The 22,194-nt window shown below is 48.9% G+C and overlaps 1 long non-coding RNA gene across 1 annotated transcript; it reads left to right on the forward strand.

The window, feature by feature from the left end:
• The first annotated feature begins 415 nt into the window (after positions 1-415).
• On the forward strand, positions 416-21,707 carry LOC139705056 (uncharacterized). The gene is made up of 3 exons (XR_011706947.1): positions 416-680; positions 1,207-1,402; positions 19,901-21,707. It is a non-coding gene; the product is annotated as an uncharacterized lncRNA (long non-coding RNA).
• The last annotated feature ends 487 nt before the right edge of the window (positions 21,708-22,194 follow it).

The raw sequence follows: 22,194 nt of genomic DNA on the forward strand, positions 1-22,194 counted from the left end.
TAGTTTCTTCTCTCCAAGTGACCCCAATGTAGGTTTTTAATATTTCCCCCATCTCAATGACTTTCTGAATAAATTTTTAAATTAATAAACTTAATCAATTGATTTATTATAATTTGTTGGTGATTATAGATAAATTAATATAATGTATTCATAAATTATATTGATATAATTATATTGCATTGTTTATTATTATACTTTATCATGGTTCAATTAATAATTAATTAGCTAATCATTTTTTAGATTAAGGTGAAATTTGCATAACATAAACCACTTTGAAGTGTATCCTGACTGGTCTTTAGTACACTCACAGAGTTGCACAATCACGATCATCATCACTCTCAAGTTTCAAAACATTTTCGTCACCTCAGAAAACGCCGCACTCACTGTCTGGCTACTTCCCTTCCCTGTTCACCAAGCCCCTCACGCACGCCAGCATGCTTTCTGTCTCCATGGATTTACCTGTCCTGGACATTTCTCATAAATGGAGCCACATCATAAACGACCCTTTGTGACTGGCTCCCTTCACTTAGCGCACAGTTTTCAAGGCTCATCCGTGTCCTGGCGCGGCAGGGCGTCATTGCTGTTTATGACTGAATGATACTCAGCAGCACATCTCTTCCACATTTTGTATTTACTCATCTGTTGATGGACACTTGAGCTGTTGCCATCTGTGAGCTAAAGTAAGTGGTGCTGCTGTGAACGCAGTGTTTGGTGTGTGTCTGGATGGGTGTGTGTTTGGTTGAGGGTTTATAATTATTTGGGGCATATACCTAGGAGTGGAATTTCCAGATCACAGGGTAATTCTATGCTTAATATATTGAGCCCACCATATTACCTTCCATAGTGGGTGAACCACTTTACATTCCCACCAGTTATGGATAATAGATAGAATGTTTCCACGTCCTCACCAATACATGTTATGTTTCTTTAAAAATATTATTATGACCGTAGCCAACGTTGTGGGTATGAACTGATATCTTATTGTGGTTTTTACTTGCATTTCCCTAATGGCTAGTGATGCAGAACGTCATTTCAGTGCTTCTTGGCCACTGTATACTTTCTTTGAAGAAATACCTACTCAGGTCCTTTTCCAATTTGTAGACTGATTATCTCTTTTTGGTGTTGAGTTGCAAAAATTCTTTATATATTCTAGATAGTAGACTTGTATCAGGTATATGACTAAAAATATTTTCTCCCATATTGTAGGTTGTTTTTTCACATTCTGGTGCACAAAAGTTTTTTGGTTTGTTATTGTTTTTCTGGGTTTTTTGAGATGGGGTCTCACTATGGTCCTTACTATGGTCTTGGACTACTGGACTCAAGTGATCCTCCTTTCTGAGCTTCCCAAATAGCTGGAACTACAGGAATGCATCACTGTGCCCAGCAAAAGTTTTTAATTTTGGTAAGTCCAATATCTTTTTTCTTTTGTTGTTCATATCTGTTGGTGTCATATCAAAGAATCCATTGCCAAATCCAGGTTCATGATGTTTTAAACCAGTGTTTTTTTCTAAAAGATTTGCATGGTAGGGGTCCAACTTCACTCTGTTTGCCTGTGAATATCCAGTTGTCCCAGCACTGTTTGTTGAGGGGATTCTTCTTTCCCCCATTGAAAGGTCTTGGCATCTTTGTTGAAAATCAATTAGTACAGGTGTATGCATTTATTTCTGGTTTATCTTAGTTCAACTCTATTCCTTTGGTCTATATATCTTTTATGAGCACCACAATATCTTGATTACTGTTAGTTTGTCGTTGGCTTCAAAATTGCAAAGTGTGAATCCTCCAACTTCATTTTTCTGTTTCAATATTATTTTGGTGGATTAATATTCAACTCGTGTGTGTAAGTTTGCCTGTATGTTACTGTGTTACTGGGGATTGAACCAGGGCTTCATGCATGCTGGGCAAACACTCTACCACTGAGCTACACCCCTTGCCCTTTTTATTGTTTATTTTGAGACAGGGTCTTACTAAGTTGTCCAGGCTGGCCTCAAACTTGTGATCCTCCTGTGTCAGCTTCCTGAGTTGCATGCACCACTGTGCCCAACTCATTCATTTTTTTTTTTTAATTCAAAAAAGTGTTTCTGTAATTGTTGATATTCACCCAAGCCAAGGCAGAAGGTATCTGCAAAAGGATTCTTACAGGAAGAACCTAGAGATCCGGATTTGCTGGATTTGCCAACAACTCTGTAGGTGTCCTTTGCAACCCACATCCTCTCTCTGGGTCTCTTCTGCCAAATAGAGAAGAGGGAGCTCAAATTTACGTTTATGCTTGGAGTGGGACCTGAAACATTTTAGTGACCTCCCCTGTAAAAAATGCTTAGTATGCCCAGCCTGAGGGTCCAGGCCACAGAGACGTGGCTGCCAGAGTTCCCCTCCCACAAGCCCCACACCTGGAGCTGCCTGGCTTCAGTGAATTCCCCCGGTCATCAGTAAAGGTGTTGTTCTAGCAAGAACTAAATCAGCAGAGGGACGAGAAGTCTGGGCCTGGAGAAATTCAGACATTGGGTCAGCAGTAGTGTGTCCTCTGTCTGTCATTGATTTCTGCTTGACATTTTCCAGCACTTGACAAATGGATTAAGAGCAGAGTCTCATATATTGTGGGTACCCTGGGTGATGCAGAGACTAATTAGCTATGCCCCCCGCCTTCTGGTAATCAGTTTCACATTTGAATAATAATCAGGGGGAATTTTAATTATTTTGAAAGTTATTATTTTTTTCATTGATTTGGGTATTATTTTCAGTTTTTTTTTTTTTTTAAATCACTACTGCATATGTAAATAGCCTTACAGAAAAAGTAGAGCCCTGAACACAGAAGATCAGCTACTTGCCTAGCTGGATGCCACCTACCATTCCAAACAACTTAGTGCAGTCTGTGTTGGTTGAACTGCAGTCAAGATGCGTTGGTACCGTCTTAGCTTTCTTTACCTGACGGGCTTTCATAGAACACACCGTCCTACGGGGATGGCACCCACATTCTAGACCATGAGCTAGAACGTCTCCACCTCAAGTCTCCACCTGACTCTTGCCCCCATTTCTACGCTGTCCTCCAGCTGATGGGCTAATGCTGGAGTGTGGGCAGGTCCTCTGCCCCTGCTGCCAGAGATGGTGGTAGTGAGAACAAGCGGGGGGGGTGTGGTCAGGTGATGGATGGCACTTGGCAGAGGACAGAGACACAAGAGGTATCAAGAATGACTCCCAGATTTCTGGCCTGCAACACGGCTTGTTTGGTCCTAGTCAATGAGCTCAGAAGCACAAAGTGGACCAGGTTTGGGTTGAAGAACAGGGCACCACGTTGTTCCACGGTCCCTATAGATTTGGGTACCATGGGAACCCCAGAGAAGCTCATGTGCTCAGTCTTAGAAAAGTCATGCCCGAGGTGACTTTTCAGCTTCCAGATGACGTCAGTAAGGAGCCAGAGGGAGCCCAAAGCAGGGCAGGCCTGACCCAAGAAGTCCAGAGAGGCCGCTGGTGCTGGGGAGGGGGCCTCTGCTGCCAGGGTTTCTTCCAGAGACCCCGGAGAGGAGGGAAGGCCGGCCGAAGTGCTCCCCAGGAAGGCGGCTGAGCTGGGAGGGCTGGGGAAGGGCAGGGCGGCAGGAATAATTACCTGAGCTGGCAGCCAGCCCCAGCTGAGTGTGGCCCCAGGGAGCCGAGCGCAGAAAGAGCCGGGCGTCTTTAGTGCCGCAGGTGTTGGAGTAGAAAATTTTCCATGAAGAGGGGGCTGTTCCACAAGATTAAAATAGCCACTTGGGCCCTCCTGGCAAGCGCAGCGTCTCTCCACACCTCCAGCGTGTTCTTCAAGTGGAGGCTGTTCCTGTTCCGAGGAGGGAACCGGCAAAAAGAATTCCTTCTCTTCTCACATTTGCTAATAAGGAAGGAGGGGGACAAAGGGCCCCAGGGGCAGCCGGGGAGGCAGGGCATGGTGTTCTGCTGAAGACCTGGAGGGAGGCTGAGGAGGGGAACACCTGGGGTGCGGAGCCCGGGGTGCAGCAGGGAGCACTGGAAATGGAGTCGGGGCCTGGAGCCCTCCGGCTGAGTCCCCGTGCTGTCCCGTCCAGGCCCAGAGTTTTAGGGGTGAACTGGACAGAGCAATGTGCTGGGAGGGAGGCTGGAGACTCCTCTGTAGTAAGAAGACAAATTTCTCCCCCTGGGGAATTGGAGGCTTTGTCCCTTCCAGGAAGAAGCCAGGACACTTTGTCCCACTGCCTCTTACACTCCCCTCTTCCTGTCTGAGGGGCTGGGCTGGCTGGCAGCTTGGCCTCCCCTCTGTGCCAGGGTGGCTGGAGGACAGAGTAAGCCCTGCCTGCCACGCAGGTGGCACATGAACTTCAGGACACGTTCATGAGGAGATGGTGACGTCTCTGGCCCTCATTCAGCCAAGGTCTCCGGAGTTCTCAAACGTCCTCGTCCCCACCCCTTTCTTAGTTGCACTGGGGTTTCTTGGCTTCTTCAGCGGCACCAGGTATTGCATACCCCTCCTCCCTCTTTGCCGTGGCAGGTCCCCTCAGCCGCTGGGTGTGAGTGTGGACAGCCGCCCACTCCCCAGAGGCAGAATGTGCAGGGACCCCTTGGTCTCTTCCGGCTGTTGCTATTGGGACATTATTATTGCGGGGAAGAGGCTAACCGTGGCCTGTCTCTGCTTACCTAACTTTTTACAAAATGCCCTCTGCCCATGTGGGCAAGCGGCTCACCATCATGAAAGATGCTGGGGACCCACCCCTGGTGAAAGCCACTCTCCCAGATAGTCCCCTGATAGGGGCATCTGAGAGTCTTCCCCACTGTCTCAGCCCTCACTGACCCCCTCTCTGAACAACACTTCCCACATAGGTCTTCTCCAAGGTGCGCATTCCTGCATCAGACTCCCCTGGGAAGCTTTTTGGGAAAGCAGATTCCTGAGCCCCTTTTCCATTCTGAAAAGAATCCCTGAGCGTCTGCGCTTGCAGTGTCTCCCAGGGGAATCTGGGGGAATCTCGCCAGCTGTGTGAACTTCTTTATACCCCACAGTTTGACACACAGTCGTCTCCACCACACATTGCCTCCTGTCCCAGTGGGCACAACAATGGTGTTCATGATTCCTCACACGTGGCAGGGCTCAGTCAGTGACTGTGAGGACGGCTACTAGCTGGTGTGTGTGTGTGTGTGTGTGTGTGTGAGAGAGAGAGAGAGAGAGGATAGATAAGATAGGATAAGATAATACAAGAAAGTAGGGTTAGTAGAACCCCATTACAGTAGCTTTGCCTGCAGGTCTGGTGCTACCTCATGGAACTGAAGTGTGGGATGTAGAGAAAGTTCTTAGCAGACAGGATCCTGGATCTACAAAGCTGTTAAGAGCAAAGGCAGGAGGAGGACTCACGTCTAAGGGTAACAGGGTTCAGGTACACTACTTACTGACCATATGTGTTTGGGCAAATTGCTTGATCTTCAGGCCTGGCTTTCCCGCTATGAAGAGGGGTCTTAACAGCACTTCCTCCCAGGAAGCAGTGGAGGTTGACTTGGAGGCTACAAGAGGCCAAAGTATCTGTAAGCCTACTGTGTGCCCCAGGCTCGGCTTCCCTCCGTACCCTCCTCCTCCTCTCTCGCAGACTGGTTCCCGCTCCTGCCTGTATAGATTCAACCTATAGCTACTTTACATCTCCTCAGAGGTAGACACCCAAAACGGAGGTGCCACTCCCTTGGCCCGAGTCTCCAGAGACTCTGAGGGCCTTTCAGGGTCCTCCCCACCCAAATCATCCCTGGTTGAGAATGAGGGGTGTAGTGTGCGAACAGGATCCAGCTCCATCACCTCAGCCCCATCAGGAAGAGAGTTCTCAGAGAGGAGAGTGGAGGGTGGCCAGGGCTGGGTACACACCCCACAGGCCTCTGCTGTGACCCTCCTAAGCCTCCTCCTGGGTCCTCACCCAGGCTGCTGGTGTCTCCAGAGCCTTCTCTCATCTTGCTGGGGGGCTTGAGTTCTTCAGCCTCAGGTCTGCCTGCCTCCCCCTGAATCTGCCCGGTGTTCCCTCAACCCTGCCCCACTTGTACCCTCTGCTGGGCCTTGACGCCTAAGCCCTGTGTCTAAAGGGCTTACAGTTCGTTGGCGGAATCAAACACACACACACACACACACAAGTTGAAGTGTCTGGTGCTCCCCCACCAGCTGCAGCTCCCAGGGAGGAGGAGTCCGGAGGAGGAGGGCCCCACGTGGGCTGTGAGGCTCGGGAAAGCTTCCTGGAGGAGGAGGAACTAGGTCAGGGGCTCGAGGCTGTGCGGGTTGGGGGGACATCCTGGCAGGCATGGGAGGAATGGGGAAGGCCTGCTGAGAAGCTGCCTGGCAGGGACATGGCCAGGAAGGAGTCAGAGCACAACAGGTGCTGCCATGACAGGGGGCCTCCTCCTGGGGCTGGGGCTCCAGCAAGCCGTGGCCTCCCTGCTCAGGCGAGCTGCTGAAGGGCCTCCCCAGGACCTGACTGCTCATTGATCGGCCTGTGAAAGGCCACTTGGTGGGCTGGTTGCCGAGAGACGGCCTGAGGCCGGGGGCCAGGATTAGTGAGTGGCCTGTTTGCTCTCCTTGCTGAGAGGAAGGAGGACTTTGGTCTCAGCTTATCAAACTGCCCCAGGTTTGAAAGCCCAGGAATGCAACCTTGGGCAAATGGGCAGGTTCACAGGACACCCATTAATCAAACAGCTCCCTTCCCTCCAGCCTAACAACTTCTCTCTCTCTCTCTCTCTCTCTCTCTTACGTGGTCTTTTGGAGGTCCCAGAAGAGAGGGGACATATACTTCCTCAAGCCCAGCTGACCACCACCCCAGGCCCGGGAGGAACTACGCAGGAGAGCAGGCCAGCTCAGATGACTTTCCCTAATGGGCCCATGAGGTCCTGTGGAGGCTTCCCTAAGGTGGACAGAGCCTTCAGGCCATCCCACCTGCCCTGTGCCCCACACAACTAGCAACACATCATCCCCTCAAGATGGAAAGAAAAATGTCCTCACCAATAACTTCTAGAGAAAGCTTTCTTTAAAATATACAATCCTTTCCAACTCTGTGGACTGCACAAGGGCAGTCCTTGTCACTGCTAGCACACACAGTCACATGTCACATGCCAAACGCACAGTTATGTGTCAGCCCAGAGGCCAAAGATCCAGACTCCTCACCAGTGCTTGGCTCTAAGGGGAAAAGGATGAGTCTTAGCATGTCTCCCTGCCAACAAGAACAAGTTCAGAGGAATAAGTTAATAATAATAATAAACATAAACTGGGTCTTAATAGTAGGTGTGACACCAACTACAAGTTCCACCTGGGGGCACATAGTTTTCTGGTATCAGGGTGGAGAAGGTTCCTGGCCTTCAGGAGATCATGTGGCTCTCATTTGAGCCAACTGGCCATGGCTGCTGCCTGGGTAGTGTCTAGCTGCTGGCAGGAAGCTAGACGGGCAGGGGAAGAGAGAGTACCAAATGCTCTGTTCTGCTCAGACTTCACCCAGAGTGCTGCCTTCTGTCCTGGGCACCACGCCTGAACTTTCCACCCGATGCCAGCCTAGTCACAGAGGGTGAGCCCACCAACTGGGAAGGGCTTTCAAGCCAGGTCGGTGAGGTGTCTGGTCTGAGCGGACTTAGGAGTCACACCCTCTGGTCCAGAGAAGACAGAGGAAGTCCTCAGCCCTACCTACTGCCCTGCACCCCTGTGCCCTCTGCCTCAATTTCGGCATCCACCGCCTTCCCTGGGCAACCACAGAGGTGTCTCCAGAACTTTCTGGCCAAGCCCCTGACAGTTCCTGAAGTCCCTGCTCCTTCTCGTTGGCAGGTAGACATGCTAAAACTCATAGGATTTTGCACTTTCCCCTGGAAACTCTTCAGATCTCTGCCACCCCTGCCCACCTCCTGCCATAGCCCCAGAATGAGACAGTGAGACCCGCAGGCCCTGCACATCTTGTAGCAGTCTGCAACCCTCACATCCCATATTACCCACAGGGCAGTGTACCACACAGCACCCAGCCTCCCCACTTCCTGTCCCCTTCATCTGGATCTCCTTCAGCCTCCAGCTGCCATCTGAATGACCCCCTGCCCATGACTCACTGTCCCCTCCCTGGGCCCAGCACCCTGCCTGAGGCCTGCTGCTGTTTTCCCCGTTAGCCTCCTTCTCTAGGCTATCTGCTACTCACTGGGGTCCCCCCACATCTGTCCCCAGCTCCTGGCACTAGCCTGGCACCCATTGGTATTTGTTGAATGTACAGATGCCAGCTGTTTTCAAAGGTGTGAAAGACTGTCATGTGGAATGAGGGTTAGTCCTGCCCTAATCCTCTGAGTGACTCAGAGCTGGCATTGGAAGCCAGAGACAGGAGTCAGTTGGGGTCCCTGGAGAACAGGCCACTCCTGGAGGTGGCAAGTTCCCTGCACCTGAATGGGATAGAAAGACCCATGGAAGAGGGCGGCAGCAGAGGGATTCTCTTGGTGCTCTGATCTCCGTGGGCCTTCCAGCTCTAGGAGGCTATGGGCTGGCTTCACTTTTGGACCCCCTCCCATGAGCACAGCAGTCATACTGCAGTCAGGGCTGCAGGGCTGGGCCTTGGAGTGCCAAGAGGCAGGACGTATCCCAGCAGGGCTGACCCTAGCAAAGCAGGCCCGCTCTGTGCCTATGGAAGACAAGGTGTGTGGAGTCTGACTGTCAGCCTGTGGTCCTCAGAGAGAGCTGGGCCTTCTCTATCTGTACCCAGCAGGGTTGGCACACTCCTCACACCCTCCTCCTTGAGGGCTGAGCATTGTGTTTCCCACCAAAGGACACTGGCCCAGAAGGCCAGGAGCCCAGCACTGAGATGGGGACTTGGCATCTGAGCTAACCCAGGTGCAGCGGGGAGGAGAGGTGACCTCTGCAGCCAGTGTGGCTCCTCGGCCTCAGCAAGGCCGTCCTCCCCACCAGCAAGGTCACAGTTATCTGCCCCAGAGTGAGTGCTCTTGTAGGGCCTGGATGCCCTCCAAACATGTGGAGGGAGTTTCAACCTAATCCAGGACTTTTAAAAGGTCTCCCACGCCTGACATTTTCCAAGTGTTGTAAGCTCCAGGCAAGGACAAGAAAGAAAAGCACTTGGAAGTACTTCTACGGCTGCAGCTGCCAGTGTCACCTCAGAGTGTGTCAATGTGCATGAATCAGTGCGTGTGTCAGTGTAAGAATGTGTCGGTGTGTACGTGTATGCATGCATGTGTCCATGTGTGTCTCCTGTGTGTGTGCATCCCTGTGTATGTCATTTACATGTCAGCGTGATGTCTGCGTGTGCCTCTGTGTGTCTGTGCATGTGTGTGCATGTGTGTGCGTATTGGGAAGGGTGTGGAGAAGTCATTTGCTTTGATTGTGAGACCGAAAGAAGCACTTGGTTCAGAATCTCTCTCCCAGGCTGGAAGGACAGCGGAAGATGGTCCCGAACCTCGCTCTCTAACTGGTTGTTGGATGTGGCCACCTGCAGTGAGGCCCCTTTGAAGTCTCTATTCGCAAACCTTCTTCATATTCCACAGAAACTTTGCCCGCTTCCCTGGTTTTGCCAAAACTGTGGTCATTTTCCTGCTTTGAGAGTTTAATGTTTATAGTCACAGGAAAGGGTGGGGATTTTCAGTCAGCAGGTCCTGAATCCCAGTTCCCCGGGGCCAGGTGTGAGACTCAGGTGAGCTCATCTCAGTAAGCCTGTCTCCCGAGTCGGTGATGTGCAGCGCTACCACGTGGGGCTGGACAAACACTGGGAGCTTTCTTGCATGTTTTCACAGGTTTCCCCATTTTGCAAATCTGCTTTTCCAATGTATGATTCAAAAACAAAACAAAATAAAGCACAGAAATTATGTTCCCAGTCTCCTTTCCTGCAGGATACAGGCACATGTCTGACATTGCCCCTGAGTGATGACCCCATAAGAGGTGGGAGCAGGCTGAGGGGACAACCGTGGGCTGGCTGAGCAGCAGCAGAGGCAGGTGGGCTCAGACACAGCAGAGTTCCAACCCCCAGTCTCGTGGGACTCCTGACTGTTCCTACAATGTCATCCTGCACCCTGCCCGGTGGTGGGCTTGGCACTCTCTCACATCCTTAGATAAATTCTTTCCTGCTTTAACTACCAGCTAATGAAGATTCTGCCCTCTGTAATTGAGAGCCCCCTAGTCCCAGAGAACCCACATAGGTCGGCATTTGGAGACAGGGACAGTTGTGATTACAAAGGGTACATGAAATTAGATCCACGATTGTCTTGGATGGTCCCTGAATTTCCCGGGCTTCTCCTTTCCTCGTATTGGCAATCTTGCCTGATGGATGGAGCCCTGGCTCTCAGGCAGCTGATGCAGGACCGAGACCTGCCTGTCTCATCTTCTCTCAGTGGGAAGAGAGTGGAGAAGTGGTGTTTTAGGGAGGCCAGCCCAAGGGCCCCCTTGTCTCTCTTTAAGATCTCCCTTCATAGCTGACAAGTCCCCTACCCTGGGCCAGAGATTGGGCTAGGCAGTTTAGGGGCTGCAAAATAAAAGTTAGAACCCCAATATCTAGCCCTAAGGAGGTTGGTCTGACGGAGAGGCACCTCGACTGGTGGGAGAGAAGAATGACCGAAAAAGTGGGCGTGAGGAGGAGGTGGCTTTGACTGGGGTGGCCAGAGAGGCCTTCCCAAAGGGATCCCAGCAGGGCCTGACCCTGGGTAGGCGAGATTTGGGGGAATGAAGAATGCCGGGAAGGGAGCCCCAGGAAAACAATGAGAACAAGTAAAGTGCCAGGTGGGATCGGTGCCCCCCACTTTATGGGGCAAAGAGAGAGAGCCCTCTGGAATTGTCGGCTTCAGCCAGTTCCTGGGGCCCCGAGGCCTGGATGAGGAGCTTGGGTTTTAGTCCAGGATGGATATATGACTGGGTTCGACAGAGAGGACCTTGACCTCACCCCTCTGCCGCTCTCCTGACTTCCAGGGTCAGAAGCCTGGTGCCCGTGGGGAGGAGTAGCCCACTGCTTCATGCCCTTCCTTCGTCTGGGCCACCAGAACTACATTGGCAAAGGACACCCAAAACTGCCTGTTCCCCAATACAAGGTTTTTATCAAGTTTTTCAGGCTTTGTCTTGCTGGAGCTCCGGGGTTTAATGCTAGAATCTCTCCATTCTTAACACTCTCTCCGTGGCTTCTGCCCACTTCCCAGGAGGAGCTCAGACGAGCGGGCTCATCCTCTGCTGAGTGTAACCTTAAGGGCCTCAGTTAGTGCAGCAAGGAGACTTAACACGGGACTCCAGACATCGTAAGGTGGACATTTCCAAGAATCAAGTCAGCTTCCTGATCTCCCACCTCCGACATCTCCTCCCAGACTCTTCCTTCTCTGTGTTAATGGCCACTAGCATCCTCTAGTGATCCAGGCCAGACACCTGGCAGGGATCCTGTCCTCCCTGCCTCAGCCCCACACCCTGAGAATCATGGTCCCACAGCTCCACCTTGTCCCTCTCTGCCACTGCCCCCTCACGTTGCCCCGGCCCTCGCCAAGGCCCAGCACCCCCAGCTCTGCCATGACCTCCTACCTGGGCGCTCAACCTCCCTCCACCCCTCCCTGCCTGGGCCGACTCTGCTAGGGAGAGCTCCCTAACGCACAGACCTGATGAGCCGTGCCCTTCTGGACCTCCCTCAGTGTGTCCCCACCACTCACCAAGGCAGGTGAGAGGAACAGTCCACGCCCCCTCGGCCCGCTCTTCCCCATCTTCCACCTCACACACCTGCCGCACCATCGAGACCTGCGTGTGGGGCCCTAAGAGCGTCCTGTTGTTTCTGCCCATGGCCTTTATCTGGGCCGTGGCCTCTGCCTGGAATGTGCTTCCCACCCTCATTGGCCTACAGGACACCCATCCACCCTTCAAGAACACCACAGGGGATATCGCCTGACCCCAGACTGGACTAGGTGCGTCTGCTCTGTGGCCCTATGTACCCGATACCCCATATAAAAACACCACTGTGGTCTGTACTATCTGATTACAGCCACGCCCTCCCACTAGCTGAGCTGATTTGGGACCTGGGACTGTGTGTTATACAACTTTTGGGGACCCTGTCCCCGAGTTTCATGCCTGGCACAAGTGGGTACTGAATACAATTTTGTCAGTTGCAGCCTAACTAAACAGCAGGATGCTTTGGAAGGAGGTTGGCCAGTGAGCAAGGGGACACACCAAGGTATAGATGACCAAGTTCAACCAAGAGAATTCTCCTTCCCCTGAGGAAGTCTTCTGAAACCAGGAGGTATCCCTGATTCAGCAGGGACAGGCAGACAGGACCCCCACTCACACTCCCTGGGGAGCTTCTCGCCAAGGACCTCGTGCTCCAAGGAGGTGTCAAACCAGAGGTCAGAATGGCCAGGTCAGTGGAGAAAGGCAGGAGGTGTGGGGGCCCTTGGGCGGCAGGACTTCCCACCTATTAGATAAACAGGGGACACAACAACAAGCTGTGGGAGAGGAAACAGGCAGATCCAGAGAGGGACACCATGGGGCTACAGGCTCCTGTCTCCTCAGCAAGCTGGTGCTGAGGGAGCCTGAGGGCTGCAACACCCAGGTGCAGTGCGTGGTCCAGATCAGACTCTGGAGTCAGGACCTCTGGAGAAATTTGAATGCAAAGTGATGTTAGGGATTACCAAGAAGTTATTAGTCATAATTTGATACTATAATGTTATTTTAACTATGTAGGAAAATAATCTTATTTTTTAGAGATACATTCAGAAATATTTAGGGATAACATATTATGGGACCTGTACCTCAGTTTAAAATATCTCAGTGTAAAATATATAATGAGTTTAAGGGCCAATGCTACTGTGAGAAACTGTAAGTTAGACACACTGTGAATTTACAGCAATTATCTTAGGAAAATTTCAACGGTTGAGCTTGTGCTGATGATTGAACAGATTCCCGTTGTGATGTCTGTGTTCTGTGTTCAGGTCGAATCATTGATAGCTTGTCATATGAAGAGCTGTCAGGTGTGAGTGAAGTCTGCATGTCCAGTCCTGATGGTTTCCATGACGAGGGAGACCTTGGCTGTCTGGGACCTCGTGTGCAGTTAAGGAGCGCCTTGAGAGTTAGCCAAGGAAGGGGTTCTCATGCCTGAGAAGTGACGCAGCACTGAATGAAGCAGGGCTTGGTGTGGCAAGGACCAAAGGTGCAGCGTGCCCGCTTCCTTGAAGGGCAACTCAGGAACAGAACCAGAATCTGGGCTGGTTAGAAATGCAAGAGTCCAGACCAGCCGCTAGAGCAGCTCATGGGGATGCGAAACGGGCTCCACACAGAAACCTGGCTGCTGCCTGTCTGCTGTGGCCTCCCCTCCCCAGGGCCCACGACACTGTGCAGTTAGGATCACAGTTGTAAAAACAACCCTGCGACCGTGCTGGTGTGCTGGAGCCAGGGTGTGCAAGTGTGCAAGCGTGTGTGCCAGGATATCTGGCCCACAGCCGAGTAGGGCTGGCGAAAACTGAGAGCTGACCGTCCAAGGCCCCTACCGCGAGGCAGAGAGGACCGGTGAGAGGCAGACCCACGCGGGAATTGATCCTTAGGGAAAATGGCATTATATATCTCTCTGTGTGTGGAGGTACCACCACGTTCCTCTTTACTGTGTATAAAAAAAGTCGTGCCTTTGTTCAAATAGCATTTTTAAGGTTTTTATTGGTGCATTACGATTATACAAAATAGTGGGGTTCGTCGTTATATATTCCTACATGCACACAATGATAACACTATAGTTTGCTCCACTTCTTTCCCCACTAACTCTTGTCCCTCCCCTTGTCCCTCCCTCTGGTCCCCTTCCTCCACTCTACTGGATTCCCTTCTATTTTCATGAGATCCCACATACACAGTTTTCTCCCCCTTTTCTTCACTCTACCTTCCACATAAGAGAGAAAACATATGGTCCTTGACTATCTGTGTTTGGCTTGTTTCATTTAACATAATGCTCTCAAGTTCCATCTGTTTTCCTGTAAATATTAGTTTCATTCTTCTTTATGGCTGAATGAAGCTCCATTGTGTATATAGACCACATTTTCTTCATCTGTTCATCCACTGATGGACACGTAGGCTGGTTCCCTAATTTGGCTACTGTGAATTTTGCTGTTATAAGTAGTGGTGTGCATGTAGTGCTTTAGTATGCTGACTTAAGTTCTGTGGGATAAATATGGAGGAGTTGTACAGACTGTCCCATTTCAAGTCTTTTGAGGAATCTCCATAAGGATTTCCATAGTGGTTGTACTAATTTACAATCCCACCAATAAAAGTGTTCCTTTCCCCCACATCTTTTCCCACATTTATTATTATTTGTATTCTTGCCAACTGCCATTCTAACTGGGGTGAGATAAAATCTCAGTGAGTTTTGATTTCCATCTTCCTAATTGCCACAGATGTTGATCATCTTTTCATAGATTTGTTGGCCATTTGCATTTCTTCTTTTGAGAAGTGTCTGTTAGTTCATTTGCCATTTATTGGTGGGGTTATTTGTAGGGCTTTTTTGGGGTTAAGTTTTTGAGTTCTTTATATATTCTGGGTATTACTCCTTTGTCAGAGAACAGATGGCAAAGGTTTTCTCCCATTCTGTAGATTCCACTTTCTCTTCTTGCTCTTGTTTCTTTTGCTGTTCAGAAGCTTTTTAACTTGATGCCATCCCACTTATTAATTCTTGGCATTATTTCCCAAGCTGTAGGAGCCCCATTGAAGAAGACTGTACCTGTACCTATAAGATGAGTGTTGACCCTACATTTTTTTTTCTAGCAGTTGCAAAATTTGGGGTCTAATTCCTAGGTCTTTGACCATTTTGAATTGGCTTTAGTTCAGGGTAAGACATAGGACTCTTGTTAAATTCTTCTACATATGAAGAACCAGCTGTCTCAGTGCCATTTGTTGAAAATGCTGTCTTTTCTCCAGTGTATCCTTTTGGTACGTCTGTCAAGGAGGAAATGATGGTATCTGTGAGGCTTTGTTTCTGTATCTTCTATTCTCTAACATTGGTCTGTTTTTTTGTTTTGTTTTGTTTTGTTTTTTTATGCCAGTACCATACAGGGGTTTTGTTTTGTTTTGTTTTTACTATAGCTCTGTAGTATCATTGGAAGTCAGGAATTGTGATGATTCTAGCATTGTTTGTGTGGTTGGTTGGTTGGCTTTTTTGCCTTAAAATTTCTTTGGCTATTCTGGGAATTTTACTCTTCCAAATGAATTTTAGGACTATTTTTCCTAGTTCTATGAAGAATGTCATCATTATTTTAATGGGGATTAAATTGAATCTATAGACTGCTTTGGTAGTATGGCCATTTTAACAACATTACTTCTGCCTGTCCATGAACATGGGAAGTCTTTCCAGCTTTTAGTGACTTCTTCCCTGTCTTTCTTCAATGTTCAATTTTTGCTGTCGAGGTCTTTCTCTTCCTCAATTAGATTTATTTCTAGCTCTTTTTTGTTTATTTATTTTGAATGCTATTGTGAATGGAATTGTTTTCCTGATTTCTTTTTTTGGCAAATTTATTATTGGTGTGTAGGAAAGTTATAAATTTTTGTATGTTGATTTTGTAACCTGATACTTTGCTGAATTTGCTTATTAGCTCTTCCAGTCTTCTGGTGGAACTTTTTGGATCTTGCAAGTATAAGATCATTTCAGTTGCAAAAGGCAATAATTTTATTTTTTTCTTTTCTATTTGTATCCCTTTTATTTCTTCCTCTTGCCTAATTCCTCTGTCTAGAACTTCAAATACTCTATTGAATAAGAGTGGTAAGAATAGACATCATATCTTGTCACTGACTCTAGAGAAAATGCTTTCTGTTTCTCCCCATTCACTATGGTATTGGTTTTGAACGTGTTGTACATTGTCTACATTATGTTGAGGTAGCTTCCTTCTATTCCTAGCTTCTTTAGTGTTTTTATCATGGATGGATGCTTTTGCCAAAGGCTTTCTCTGCATCTATTGAGATGACCATGTGATTTTTTTTTTTTTTTGCCTTAATTCTATTTAGGTGGCAAATTAAATTTATTGATTTGTGTATATTGAACTATAAATTTTTTATTTCAGAAACTATATACCAGGGTTTAAATTATCAAACATTGTGAATATTATAAAGGTTTTATTTTCAAAGAATGTCATTTATCAAACTATTAATGCTGCAAATGTCTCCAGAGCTAACAAATACCACACAACTGAAGCTGATTGTATAGAATAGACCAAACAAGCTTATTTCCAGTGTAAACCAAAGCTTAAAAAAAATGGGAGGGTGGGGCTGAGGGTGTAGCCCAGTGGTAGAACACTTGGCTAGTATGTACAGGGCCCTGGGTTAGGTCCCCAGCACCACAAAAGAAATTAATTTCATATATTTCGAAAAGCCAGCAATGCTTGGGTCCAAAGGAAACCAGGGAATGCCTGAAGAGATATTCCTCCTCATCATGAAAAATCACTAATGATTATTCAAGTCCTTAATTAGAGTATTTAGTTAACATTCAAAAGAGCCCAGGAAAAGACACATTTGAAACCCAATTTCCCGGTTCCCGGGAGGATATAATTATATTGCACAAAATGGCTGTCAGGCTTCCCACTACTGGAAGGAAGGGGCAGTTCTGAGAAGCAATATGAGTGGGCTGGCACCTATGTGTACCCCGCAAAGTCTGTCCCTTCTTCATAGCATCCTTTCAGATATCCCAAGTTCAGGGTCAGATCTCCTGTGAATCTTCTGCCCAAAATTCTCCATTCATTTGTCACCCAACCTGGCTGGCTGTCCCCTCCCTATCCTGATAATTATCCAACAGAAATATCACTCAGGGAAGGTGGCAATGGAGGCTTTATGTGGTCACTTAGCAAATTTAGAGTTTTTCAACATGAGGACTATTTTCCTGTAGCCCCAGCTGGGGACAGGCGCTAGTCTCTAGATGTCCGTATCACCAGGGAACACCTCTCAAGTGACTGACATGAGTCCTGGTAGAAAAGCAACAGTGATGGGACAACATGGACCGTTCAAATGTCCACAGTGGAAGGGCTCCTGGAGAACAATTTGTCCCAACCTTCTCTTACCATCGGGAGGAAACATGAGGGCCAGACACAGGAGAAGGTCAGCCATGTATGGAACGTAACTGAGATGGAGCTAGGAACTCTTCTGATTCCCAGTCCTCTGGCTCCAATCACATCAGAGCCTGGACTTTTCACAAAACAATCTGAATCTAACAATCAATCTGGATCCCCCGAGATCCTTGTCCCTGTGCACCTTCCTGGGACGAACAGCTTTTGTACACCTGCTTCCTGTCTGTTAAATGAAGATAATGATGATTTCCCAGGGTTGTGGCAATGGTCTTAAAGGGAACATTAGATGTATTCTCACACTGCATGTCATCAATGAGGAGTGAGTGGGTATCATCAACTCATCATCATCATCATCGTCATCTCTGTCATTAAGAGACTCAAGGTCACAGAGCAACAGCTTCATCAATGTATTAAACAACTGAGCACCTCCCAGACAAATCTTGAGGGTTAAAGGCCTGTCTGTCTGCTCTCCTTCAGGGATTCCAGTCATGTGTATCTGAGGCCACACAGTGTCTCACAATGTCTCACGACTCACCCTTGTTCTGTTTGGTCTTGGGGATTTTTTTTCTTTTTTGCATCTCATTTTGGATGGCTTCTATTGCTCTTTCTTCAAGTTCACTAATATTTTCTTCTGCAACATCTAAACTGCTATTACTCTTGTGCAGTCTAGTTTTTATCTCAGATATTTCCTGTTGACTTATTTTTCTGTCTTCTTGAACGTATAGAAAATACTTACAACAGTTCGAGTGTCCTTGTCTACCCATTCTGCCATCTGTTTGATTTCTGGATCTGTTTTTGTGGATTGACAGTTTTCTTCTCTGTGGGCTCCGCCTCCCTGCTTCTCCACATGGTCGGCGCAGCTATTACATGGCTGAAAGACACTGTGAATTTTACCCTCTTGGGTGCTGGATATTTTTATATGTTCTTCAAATGTTCTTGAGTTTTTATTCTGGACATTGGTTAAGTCATTTGAAAGCAGTTTATTTTTTCCAAGGCTTACATGGGGTTCCTTAGTTGAGATCAGAGCAAGCTCAAGTCCTGGCTAATTATACCTATTGCTACTACGAAGACCATAACTTTCTTATACTCTAGGCGATGTCCCATGTCTTACAGGATTTCCCCTCTGGCTGGTGGGAACAGATATTCCTGATATATATTCCTGATCTGTGTGAGCTCTGAGGATTATTATGCCCAGTGCTTCAAGGGATTCTAGCAGTTTCTTTGTGCAAATGCAGCTCTCGTTTTCTGTAGACACTGAGGAAGGAGAGCCTCTGCAGGTCTCCAGCCCTCTCTGCAGCTGTCCTTCAGACTCTGCCTTGGAAGCCTGAGATTCCCAGGCCACCTCCCCCTCACAAGGGGTCCACCAGCCTCCACCTGGGCTGAGCCCCACTGCTAAAGCTGGGAGATCCCCCACCACCCCAGCAATAAGCAGGACAGCACCCATCTTTTCTCTTGGACACCTATGCTGGCTGCCTGCTGCTCTGGTCTGAAAAGCACTGTACATATACATTGTGTCCTGGTTTTCAGTTGTTTAAGGTGGGGGTGAACGTGGTCCGTGTTGCTCCAACATGGCTTAAACTTGAAGTCAGTCCTGCTTAGACTTTTAGAGCTGAGCTGTTCTTCCTCACTAGGTTAGGACCTCAGAGGACCAGGGATCCAGTAGTTACTGGATGCTGGGGGCATCTTTTGAGCCCTGATTAGGGCTAGTCCACCAGACTTGGCCATGTGAGAAAGGAACCAAGTCTCTTGGCACAGGCCAGTGGGGGTCAGGGGTTTCTAACATGTATCTTAAGTGATCCACCTTAATAATTTAAAATGCACAGGAAAAACCTCATGTGCTTGCAGAACTGGGGCAAAGGTCACAGAAAACAATCTGTTGTAAAAAGCTGTCCCCACTCTTTCAGGCCTGTATACAGTAGGTACTGAGGAAATGCGTCTCGGTCCTGTCCTCAGATAACTGCTTCTTGATCCAGCCTTCAGAGCTGATCCATTCTCTCTCCCGCCATCCCCAAGTTCCCCTTTCTTTCCAGCAGGTAGCTGGTCTGGTCCTGGGGCCCTCTGAGCAGAACCAGGCTTTACAGTTAATATCCCGCAGCCTCTGATTGCAGCTTTCAGAGGTGTAACATTTGATAAGCTCCATTTAGCTTGGCGGGGCTGCATTGTTTAAATTATTCAAAGACAGATTGCTCGCTCCACCCCCCCTCCAGGGTTTCTGCTCTGCTGAGCCTGCCGGCAGCACGTTACCAGGAAATAAGGCGGGGAGTCAGCAGGCAGTTTCTCACTGCCCTGAAATCAGTTCCAGCCGTTGTTCTACACCCATCACACCCCATTATTCCTTGCTAATTGCAAGCCTGGTATGCAAGTTAACTCTTTGAGAACAATGCTGGCTTTGATTGCTGGGGAGACACAGTGAGCCTCCCACCTCCTCCTGCCTCCCCTCCCCCTCTGTCCCCAGCTGACTGACTGTCTGGGATTCAGCAAGTCAAGGGGTGGGAAGAAATCTGAAAATCTGAGGTAGAGCTGGTTCCCCAGGCATTCCGATTGGGCGGGTGGATACAGCCAGTCGGGTCCCAGCCTAAGGCTGGAGCAGCCTCATCTCTAACTGGTGTTGGACAACCCAGTCTTGCTGTTGTGTCCAGCCATCCGCATGGCACCTAGAGGGTGTGCAGGCTGGGCCGCGGCTCAGAACAAGCCATCACCTCCTGGTCCAGGGAGCCCTCGCCACTGCCCTTGGACGTGGCCTTACTCCTTCTGCACCTGAGCTGTTTGCTCCCTACACACGGAATGATTGTCACGGTCATCTGGCAGTGGTCACGAAGAACTATTCTTCCAGGGATCCTTTTCATCATCGAGTTAGAACAAATAAGAATAATTCTAAGAGTTGGTTGGCCATCAAAGCCTAAAATATGTGCTCTCTGGTCTTTTACAGGAAAAAGGCTGCTGGCCCCTCCCCTAGAATCTGAATTAAGAGACGGAGGCAACTCGGTATCTGGACCTTGAAGACAACGTGTGAGCCTGTCTTGGCCTGGATCCTAGACCAGAAGAAGACATGGCTGGAACTGCACTGAAGGGGACCTGCAGATGGGACAGTAGAGTCACCGTGTCACTTCCTTGATTCTCATCATTGCACTGTGGTTCTGCAAGGGAGACATATGGGGAATTGTACTATTTTTGCAACATTTTTGAAAGCCTGAAATTGTTTTGAAAAAAACAGATACATTTGGGGGAGGAAAAAAAAAAACATGGGGCAGGCATGGTGGCTCATGCCTGTAATCCCAGCAACTCAGAAGGCTGAGGCAGGAGGATCACAAATTTGAGGCCAGCCTTGGCTACTTAGTGAGACCCTTTCTCAAAATAAAAGGGACTGTGGATGTAGCTCAGTGGAAGGATGCCCCTGGGGAGGGTGGCTTTTAGGTGGGGTGGAATTGGGAAAGGAGCACTTAGACAGATGGTCACTTCCCCAGAGGGCCTGAGGGTGAGCTGGGGATGCATGCGGCAGTCCAAAGAATGCAGGCTTTGGCAAGGACATGGAGTGAACAAGGAGGGGGTGGCTGTGCGGTAGAAGGTTAGTCTCCAGGGGCTGCCTACCATAAAGCCTAAAGCCTCAGTGAACTCACTAACCTCATGAAATAAGTGCCAATAGATTTCCTGTGTAGGAAGCGAAGGGTCCAAAGTCAGGCTAACTGGCAGGAGGGCAAACAGAGTGGACCCACCTGGATGCAGGAGCAGATAAGGACCCTAAGGAAGTAAGGCTGGCCCTTTTCAGCGTGGCCCAGGCTGAGCCACGAGACCAGAGCCAAGTTCACCTAAATTGCCACAGGCCAGAGGCCCCAAGAGTGAGTTGCCCTCTCAGGGGTGACCCCTGTCTACTCCCTTGCCCCCAGCCTGATGACCAACAGGGTCTCTGATGCTGGCCCCTCCAAGCCCAGCAGTGCCATGGTCACACTGCCACTCCTGTGCTTGGGCTTCCACCAACCTCAGGGCTGCTAACCAGAGCTGGGAGGGCCACTGGCTGGGCAGTAAGCAGCATGCTCCATGAGTAGACTGGGCACATTAGTAACTGAGAAGAGCAGAAAGCTCCTGCCGCAGCAGAAGTACCTTTAAGCAAGAGAAGTTGCGAGGAGGCCCGAGGATCCTTCTCAGGAAAATGGCGCAGTCAGAGAGGACAGCCATGAGCACGCTCCAGAGGGCCTGACTGGCCAGGGGCCATCCGTGTGGGATGGCAGGAAGGCCTCTGCCCAGTTCCCATGGTCACTCCCAGCCCAGGACTCAGTGCAGCAGGGACACCAGGCAGACCAGGCGGCCAGCGGGAACAGAGTCCCTTGCTGCTTGACCAAACCTGCCTGTGACTACCCACCCATCTGTCCAGAGATTCCACAGGACCTTCTCTCCTCGTCTTCACCCAGGTCAAACTTGTTTTGCCGACTGGCTTCTAGCCTCCCCAGCCCTCCCCATTTTCTCTCACACAGGCATGACCATGACGCACATTATCAGCACATCTCAAACACGCAGAGGAAATTCCTGACTTTAATTCCATCCGGGTCTCTGCTATTTAGAGTGATCTCCCCTGGAGTGACTCGCCCAGTTCTGCTCCACTCTAAGGTTCCTCTAAGATAACCAATCCCCTGCCCCACGGTCTCCCAGAAGGAGGGGACAGGATATGCAGCAAGGCCTTTTGATTTTCCATAATTTTAATATGTTTCTTTTTATTAAAATTAAATCTTTTTATAGCTTTATTTTATTCATTTATTTTATGTGGTGCTGAGGTTTGAACCCAGGGCCTCACGGATGCTAGGCAAGTGCTCTACCACTGAACCACAACCCAGCCCAATATGTGTGTTTAAAATCTAAAATATAGGGGCTGGGGATGTGGCTCAAGCGGTAGCGCGCTCACCTGGCATGCGTGGGGCCCGGGTTCAATCCTCAGCACCACATGCAAACACAGATGTTGTGTCCGCCGAAAACTGAAAAATAAATATTAAAAAATTCTCTCTCTCTCTCAAAAAAAATTAAAATCTAAAATGTCTAATTCCTGGAATATAACCTTTACTTTAACTGTAAGGTGGTCAAACACCCACTGTAGAGGGAAAAAACCATCCTACAGTTGATTTCTGATTTAAATTTCCTACCAGCTGAGGTGGTAATCACTTCTGAACTATTTAGTGGCCATGTCTTTAAAGGTCGTATTGGACAGTTGCTGGAGGTCATATGTAAGGAAAAGCA

Source organism: Marmota flaviventris, chromosome 3, assembly GCF_047511675.1.
Source record: "Marmota flaviventris isolate mMarFla1 chromosome 3, mMarFla1.hap1, whole genome shotgun sequence".
In the NCBI taxonomy this organism is placed as follows: Eukaryota; Metazoa; Chordata; class Mammalia; order Rodentia; family Sciuridae; genus Marmota; species Marmota flaviventris.